The sequence below is a fragment of the Myotis myotis genome, unplaced genomic scaffold (assembly GCF_014108235.1).
Source record: "Myotis myotis isolate mMyoMyo1 unplaced genomic scaffold, mMyoMyo1.p scaffold_m19_p_2, whole genome shotgun sequence".
In the NCBI taxonomy this organism is placed as follows: Eukaryota; Metazoa; Chordata; class Mammalia; order Chiroptera; family Vespertilionidae; genus Myotis; species Myotis myotis.
The window spans coordinates 77,663,285-77,670,993 of NW_023416324.1; the positions used below are offsets into that span (position 1 = coordinate 77,663,285).

General features: G+C 43.7%; 1 pseudogene; it reads left to right on the top strand.

Moving 5' to 3' along the window:
• Positions 1-2,759: 2,759 nt before the first annotated feature.
• Positions 2,760-3,798, top strand: LOC118677342 (annotated as a pseudogene).
• The last annotated feature ends 3,911 nt before the right edge of the window (positions 3,799-7,709 follow it).

Below are 7,709 nucleotides of genomic sequence, written 5' to 3' on the forward strand. Positions count from 1 at the left end.
GTCCTCCAGGAACACAAGGAAGGAAAGTGTCCAGACATGTCGGAACCCAGGTGAAGAAGATAACTTCCCACCAGACCTTAGAGTTGAGGGTAACATAAAAAAATCTGGTAAACCAGGATGCAAAGGCTGAAAATGAGATCAAAAGTGAGAGGAGTCAGAAAACCATGCTAGATGGTTGTTAAAGAGACTAACAAACTAGGACAGATGTGCAAGGCAGGGACTCCAGCTGTCTCATACCTTTTACTAATCTTTTAGCATGGTGCTAATCAGTCGGGTCCAAGATGAGACAGCTGGCACACTCAAACTAGGGTACTTTGAGAAGGGAATAATAGGGGAACTATTTACAAAGATGTGGGCAGGATGTAGGAAAACTAGAAGGAATAGCTCAACACCTGTTAGAGATAATATCTGAGCCACTATCACTCCTGGGCCCAGTGGAGTGAAATGAGGGAGCGGTCATTGGTACTTAGAAGAAAGTATTAAATAGAAAGCCACCTGGAGACCCTAAGACCTCAGGTTGAGGGATACAGACAACTTTGCAGCAACTCCTCAGAGAGGAAGCTAGAGCAATAAATAACCAGACCTCCATCTCCTCCTTGTGATCCCCTGCTGACTGAACCCAACTAGAAGCCAGAGGACACCCTCTGATCCCCTGATGACTGAACCCAACTAGAAGCCAGAGGACACCCTCTGATCTCCTGATGACTGAACCCAACTAGAAGCCAGAGCTTGTTTGTGCCATTCATATGAGTCAGCCTCCCATTGCCCAGAGCAGGGTAGAGAGTGAAAGCAGAGAATTCAGCTGATGCTATCCACCTGTAAGAAGCTGAGTCCCATTAGAAAACCTGCAACAAAACAAGAAAAATCATCCCCAAATACATCAATCCCTGAAAGAAGTTTGGAGTCTCCACAATCCTCCAGGAGCAATGTTGGATTCAGTCAGTTCAACGTACTTCCTCAAACAGTTAATAAAATTGATTCTGCACTCAATGCTGGAAGCTGAAGGTATTGACATAGCTCCTAATTCCACAAATCTTTCAATCCAGTTTATCCATATGATTAAACAAATATTTGTTGAATTTCTAATATACGGTGAGACAGAGGTATATTGTATCTATGCCTTCAAAGTAAAAGATTCATTTCAAAACTTTAAAGAGTAATATAAGAGAGAATGTTATTGATTTTTAAGTGATGTTGTCATACCTCTAAAGAGCATCATGAGTTCACAAAAGAGAAATAATACATGCACAGAAAGAAAACATCAACAATTCCCAGACATTTGTCTTGATCCCTTACCTGTCACTGGGTGTTACCATTGCAATGGCAGCACTTTGAACTTCACAGTCAGTCCTTGCTCCTTTCATCATAGGTTTCATATGTTCATTTGAGACCACAACTAGCCTGAAAGTACATTTGTGTAAATTAAGAAAAATGGGCAGACCAACTAGAAAATTGCACCTCTTCAACGGTGGAAGCAGCCACATGCCAGGGCACCTGGCTTGGTAACCAGAGGGCAAGTTGTGCCCCTTGGCTGGGCCTCTTGTGTAGGACACAACCTGCATAACCATGAAAGGAAGCTCTGCATTCATTAATTCATTCAAGAAATAGTTATTGTGCACTTATTATATACTAAGATCAGCATATGCTTTGCAATATTTTAGTTTTCAACTTGAGCTAAGAATTACAATAAACAGTTATGTTTAAGTAGGCCATAAAATTAAACTCTAAGTTAATTCTAATCAAATCCTTTCAATATAATACTATTAGCTTCCAGAAACCAAAACATTAAAGAAGCAAGAAACTCAATAGGTCGTCCTAGCCAGTTTGGCTCAGTGAATAGAGCATAGTTCTGCGGACTGAAGAGTTCCGGGTTCGATTCTGGTCAAGGGCACATGCCCAGGTTGCAGGCTCAATCCCCTGTAGGGGGCACGCAGGAGGTAGCCAATCAGTGATCCTCTCTCATATTGATGTTTCTATCTCTCTCTCCCTCTCCCTTCCTCTCTGAAATAAATCCTATATAATAAAGAGGTAATATGCAAATTGACCCTCACTCTGGCACACCGTCACAAAATGGCTGCACCCACAGCGGAGGTGGGGTTCCTGTAATGAGTGATCAGCGGGGACCTGAGGCTGCATGATGCCAGGCCAGGGCAGGGGACCTGAGGCTGTGCCCCATTCCCAATGGCACTTGAAGGGGGGCCTCAGGCCATGCCCCTCCACCCAGCAGGGCTTGACAGGGACCTCAGGCCATGCCCCCAACCTCGGCACCAGGCCAGAGGACCTGAGGGTGTGCCCCTGGACCAGGGAGCTTGACAGGGGACCTCAGGCCGCGACCCTGCCCAGAGGTGCTTGAAGGGGGACCTCAGGCTGTGCGCCCCCCTCCCACCCTGGTGCTGAGCTGAGGGACTTCAGGCCACGCCCCCACTCCGGCTCTGGGCCAGGGGACCTGAGGGTGAGCCGGGGGACCTGAAGCTGCACCTCCTGCCTGGCAGGGCTTGGCAGAGGTGGGGATGGCTGGGTCTGGGTCTCACATGATTTTAAGGTGCACACGGGTGGGTGGGGACTTGACTCTGGGTCTCACGGCATACCCCAGACTCTGACAGGAGGAAGATTTTTATATACATTTTACTAATTTTCTTTCATCTCTGACACTTCTATTATAGAGAAAGGGTAAATAGCAATATTAAAATATTTCCTCGGCTCTCTGCTCCTCCTGTGCATCAGACAACCTCTCCTCCTCGCTGTGCCAGTAGCCACAACCCTGAGACAAGATGGTGAAGGTTGGAGTGAACGGATTTGGCCGCATTGGGCGCCTGGTCACCAGGACTGCTTTTAACTCTGGCAAAGTGGATATTGTCGCCATCAATGACCCCTTCATTGACCTCAACTACATGGTCTACATGTTCCAGTATGACTCTACTCACGGCAAGTTCAAGGGCACAGTCAAGGCTGAGAACGGGAAGCTTGTCATCAACGGGAAGTCCATCTCCATCTTCCAGGAGCAAGATCCCGCCAACATCAAATGGGGTGATGCTGGTGCCGAGTATGTTGTGGAGTCCACCGGTGTCTTCTCTACCATGTAGAAGGCTGGGGCTCACTTGAAGGGCGGAGCCAAGAGGATCATCATTTCCGCCCCTTCTTCGGATGCCCCCATGTTTGTGATGGGTGTGAACCATGACAAGTATAACAACTCCCTCAAGATTGTCAGCAATGCCTCCTGCACCACCAACTGCTTGGCCCCCCTGGCCAAGGCCATCCATGACAACTTTGGCATTGTGAGGGACTCCTGACCACAGTCCATGCCATCACCGCCACCCAGAAGTCCATGGATGGCCCCTCTGGGAAGCTGTGGCGTGATGGCCGAGGGGCTACCCAGTACATCATCCCTGCTTCTACAGGTGCTGCCAAGGCTGTGGGCAAGGTCATCCCTGAGCTGAATGGGAAGCTCACTGGCATGGCCTTCCGAGTCCCCACCCCCAATGTGTCGGTTGTGGGTCCAACCTGCCGCCTGGAGAAAGCTGCCAAATACGATGACATCAAGAAGGTAGTGAAGCAGGCATCAGAGGGCCCCTCAAGGGCATCCTGGGCTATACTGAGGACCAGGTGGTCTCCTGTGACTTTAACAGTGACACCCACTCCTCCACCTTTGATGCTGGGGCTGGCATTGCCCTCAATGACCACTTTGTCAAGCTTGTTTCCTGGTATGACAATGAATTCGGCTACAGCAACAGGGTATTGGACCTTATGGTCCACATGGCCTCCAAGGAGTAAGAGTCCCCTGGACCACCAGCCCCAGGGAGAGGAAGAGAGGCCCTCCAGTTCTGGGGAGTCCCTGCCCCAGATCGAACCCCTGACACACTGAGAATCTCCTGACCACCGTTTCCTTCCCAGACCCCCTGGAGAAGGGGAGAGGCCTAGGGAGCCCTGCTTTGTCGTGCACCATCAATAAAGTTCATTGTACCCAGCCAAAAAAAAAATATTTCCTCTAATTAATTCCCTTTTAATATGCACAAAATTTGTGCACCGTTAGTGAAAATATATTTTTTAATAAGAAATAAACTCAACAAGTCAACAAGTTTCACAGTGAACTACAGTACTGCTCCCTAGCAAAACCAGCTTCACTTTCCCACAAAGTTATTTCCAAATTCTGGAACCATGAAGAGCTTTGGGACCTTATTCTGTGTTCGTTCTCTCTCTCTCTCTCTCTCTCTCTCTCTCTCTCTCTCTCTCTGTCACAAACTATTTTTAAAACACACTTTGAACCTCTCCCTCATATAAATGCAGGTTAGTAAAACATCCTAATGCAATTCATCAAGAGACCAACTGAGAACATCATGTTGGAGGCAAGAAATGCTACCAAATGGGCTTCTTAAAAATTCAATGGAATAAGAGAGAGCCAATTTGGATTTTACATCTGTCCATGGAACTAACTTAAACTGTATTAAGGCAAAACTTCTCCGTGCCTTGGTTCTCTTATTTATATAATACACTTTCATTATATCAGTAAAGTCTTCTTTAGCTCTAACTTTCTGTAGTTCTTGTATGATTAGACAAAGAAAATGTGATTTCTTTTTATACAGAGGATGCCAGACTTTCTATTTTGAGTATTCTCTTGGGATATTTATACAATGTTATCATTACTGCTTTAAGTTCTGTCCCCAGTCTCCAAAATCAGGCATCCCAATGTCATTTCCTTTATTTTTCCCATAGCTGAACTTCGCCTTCTGCAACATCTATAATCCCCTTGGTAAAGGAGTTCTCCCTCTTGCCCTCTAAGCCACCTGCTAATTGGCATGTGATGGAACATCCCACCTGTACAATACCTCTTTCCTGCTAATAAATGACACAAATTAAAATGATCACACTTACCCTATATTCCACTTGAGATTAAATAAGGGAATGTTTTATTCTGGCAAGTATATTCCAGCTGTAGGAAGAAAATGTTAATCAGACATTAAAGATGCCAAGAAAAATAAATTCAATATGTAAATAGCTACTTTGAGCAATTAGCTATTTACTATTTAATAAATGCTAAATAAGATCTCCCAGTTCGCTGCAACACTGGAGAAAAAGTACTTAGAAGGGCACCATAACAGCTTAGTGTTGACAAGAGTCTATAACCCCAAATAAATGTCTAAAAGTTTAATCAGTAAAAGACCTAGCATCAGAGCTTGAAGCAAACAGAAATGGTTTGGGTGTGAGGGAAAAAGATGATGGGGCAGCTCTTTCATAACAGAGTGAACACAGACATCTAATTCCTGAAGAAGCAATGAATGAATCTAAACCCTGACAATAAATCATTACTTGAGTGTAAAGGGCAAGCTGTTAGGACCCTGATATTTCCTGGGTGCAATGGTTAATTTTGTGTCAACCTGACTGACCTAAGAAATGCCCAGATAGCCGGTAAAACATTATTTCTAGGTGTGTCTGTGAGGGTGTCTCAGGAAGAAATTAGCTTTTGAATCTGAAAATTGAGTAACAAAGATCACCCTCACAAATGTGGAGGGCATTGTTCAATCTGTTGAGGACACTAGTAGAACAAAAGGCAGAGGAAGGGGAAATTTGCTCTTTCTGTTTCTTTGATTGAGCTTAAGAAATTCATATTTTCTGCCCTTGAGCATCACACCTTGTTCCCAAGCTTTTGAATTCAAATGGGGACTCAACCCTGCAATTCTCAGGCCTTCATACTGGGACTGAATTACACCACTGACTTTCCTGACTCTTCAGCCTGAAGACATGGGGCTTCTTGGCTTCCGTAACTACTGCGTAAGCTAATTCCTACAATCTCTCAATATCTATCTCCTCTCTCTCTCTCTCTCTCTCTCTCTCTCTCTCTCTCTCTCTCTCTCTCTCTCTCTCTCTCTCTCTCTCTCTCTCACACACACACACACACACAGTGGGGTCTCACATCACAAAATTGCAAATAAATGAACCAAAAACATGAGCAGCTTACCAGATATTCGTTATGTGTGGAGGTAGGCTAGAAGGCTGGAAGGCATATTCTCACTAGTCCATCTTGATACCACAATCTCACTGGAGATGAAGACCTGCTGCCTGAGAGTCCAACAAGGCCGAAGAGCTGTGTATTCCGTGACTTCTCCAAAGTAGGACCCCCACTAGCACTCCCTTCAGAAGTCATTATCAGTGTCTAATGAAACATACAGCTTTGCTGCTGCTTCCGTGGTTAACCATGGAGCAATACAAGTCTCATTTCTCATATTCACTTCTCAGAAGAAACACATAAAACAAAATGAAATTAAGATAGTAACTTTCGCTGAAACCGGTTTGGCTCAGTGGATAGAGCATCGGCCTGCGGACTGAAAGATCCCAGGTTCGATTCCGGTCAAGGGCATGTACCTGGGTTGTGGGCGTATCCCCAGTAGGAGATGTGCAGGAGGCAGCTGATCGATGTTTCTCTCTCATTGATGTTTCTAACTCTCTATCTCTCTCCCTTCCTCTCTGTAAAAAATCAATAAAATATATTTAAAAAAAAAAAAAAGATAGTAACTTTCTCTCCTTAAAACAACTACGTATATACATGTTACTTGACTCTACAACTAAGAACACTATTTTGAAATGGGTTTTCTACTTTTCAGGCTCTTGCTTACCCTTTCTCCCATTATTTGTTCTCCGTGATTTCAAAGCTTTTACAGCTGTACAATTTAAAAGAGCTAAGATTTGGAAACAGCCTAAGTGCCCATCAGCAGATGAGTAGATTAAAAAACTGTGGTACATCTACACAACGGAATACTGTGCTGCTATAAAAAAAGAACTTTTACCATTTGCAACAGCATGGATGGACCTGGAGAGCATTCTACTAAGCGAAATAAGTCAGTTGTAGAAAGATAAATATCACATGATCTCACTCATTTGTGGCATATAATGAACAACATAAACTGATGAACAAAAACAGATCCAGAGACAGAGAAGCATCGATCAGACTGTCAAACCTCAGAGGGAAGGCAGGGGAGGGTTGGGAGAAGAGGGAGAGATCAACCAAAGGACTAGTATGCATGCATATAAGCCTAACCAATGGACACAGACACTAGGGGGGAGGTGAGGGCATAGGGGGGGGGGGGCGGCGGGAATGGGGGGATAAGGACACATATGTAATACCTTAATCAATAAAGAAAAAAAAAGAAAGAAAGAAAAGAAACAGAGCAGAAGAACAAAACAAAACAAAACAAAAGACCCATCACCTTACATCATGAAATTGCATTAAGGCTTATCTCCAGGTGTGCATCAAATAAGGAAACTGGGGAGACAGTATGTATAGTGTCTGTACTCAAACTCCAGAGCAAAATGCCGTGGAGTAATTTGCTCAAATTCTGTGTCAGGAACCTCCAAGTGTAAGATAAACAGATGAAATTACACTACTGACTTCACAACTTCACAGGTCTGTTGTGAGGAATGAAAGAATTTATAGATATGAAGTACTTAGAACTGTGCCTGACACAGAGTAAGCAGTTATATTAGATACTATTGTTTTTCATTTTTATAATTTATAAAAGAAATGTTACTCATTCTAAAAATTTTGAGAAATAGAGAAAAGAAGACAATGAAAACCATATATATTCCTAAGATCCAAAAATGTCCATTATCAATATTTAGGTAAATTACCAATTTACCAATTCTGCATATATACACAGATATTTTTAATTTTTTAATAAAAATGGTGCCATACTTTATAATTTTTGTTTTCTATTCTT